Source organism: Mustela nigripes, chromosome 8, assembly GCF_022355385.1.
Source record: "Mustela nigripes isolate SB6536 chromosome 8, MUSNIG.SB6536, whole genome shotgun sequence".
NCBI lineage: Eukaryota > Metazoa > Chordata > Mammalia > Carnivora > Mustelidae > Mustela > Mustela nigripes.
The window spans coordinates 28,601,954-28,603,381 of record NC_081564.1 but is presented as its reverse complement, the minus strand read 5'-3'; positions in this window follow the sequence as shown (position 1 = coordinate 28,603,381).

The window sequence follows — 1,428 nt, the reverse complement described above, 5'->3', positions numbered from 1 at the left end:
TTTTTTTAAGATTTTATTTATTTATTTGACAGAGAGAGATCACAAGTAGGCAGAGAGGCAGGCAGAGAGAGAGAGAGAGGAGGAAGCAGGCTCCCTGCTGAGCAGAGAGCCTGATGCGGGACTCGATCCCAGGACCCTGAGATCATGACCTGAGCCGAAGGCAGTGGCTTAACCCACTGAGCCACCCAGGTGCCCCCCCCCAGGTTCTCTTAAAACAACTTATAAAGACATCTGTTTTACTCTCCCCAAACCCAAATCTTCAAGGAGTAGGACCCCCATTGTGGCCCCTGAATCAGGCAACCACTCCAGCCTTGTTAAGGACACAGCAAGCCCCTGGGCCCTGGCCACCACAGGAGACAATTGTGCCATACAAACATGGTGGCCTGTTGCTCTGCACGCACCAAGCAATTTTTTTGGTCTTAACTGCTACTGTTCCTGCAGATCCCACTGAATTTAAAGCCGAAATTCCTTATGTCCTCTAGGACATTATCACACATAAAACGGAAGGTGAACAAGCTACATTATTATTCCAGTGATTCCGGCTTCCTTTCCCCCAGGATTCCCCATTATGGGATGGAAGTTCTAATTGGAATAAAATAGAAAATTTGCCCCTTACTAGTAACCTTACCAGATTGGACCTGAGGATTTGCCTGGGCCCTTAAAATTGCTTAATATGGCCCAATCTTCTTCAAAACAGGGACTTCAAGGATGAGACACATTACATAAGGTGTATTGAGAGAAAGTCCCGCTCTTTCTCCATTTAACAGCCCAATTTAGTAATAATCTGGGCCCAGGACACTGCATCTCATTGTGGCGGCCCCACCTGGCAACACCACAGCAGCTGTGCTCAGTCAACCTGTTTGGGCTTATCACTGGGCTGCCACAATCAGCCACTAGGTGGCACCATCGGCCCATTTCCACCTCCACCCCTTAGCAGCCTGGAAGCTGGTCCCAATAGTTGTTCTAAATTCACCTAGGAGTCCACCTGACAGAACATGGCAACACATGTCCTTGGAATGGCCATTGTTAGGTCTCTTGAATGAATGCCCCAGGCTCACACTTCGCCTCTCAAAATGCATGTCAGACCATTAAAAAAAAAAGCCATGAGAAGCAAACAAGATGTGCTCCAGTAGGAGAATGGGCAAGTAAACTGCTGCACCTCCGGCAATGGAATATTATTCAGCACTAAATTAAAAAAAAAGAAAGAGGAGCTATCAAGCCATGAAAAGACATGGAGGAATCTTAAATGCATATTACTAAGCGAAAGAAGACAACCTGAAAAGATTAACTAACTATAGGACATTCTGGAAAAGGCAAAACTGTGGAGACAGTTAAAAGACCAGTGGTTGCCAGGGGTTAGGGGGAGGCAGGATGAAGAGCCGGAGCACAGAGGATTTTGAGGGCAGTGAAAAATACTCTATGTGATAC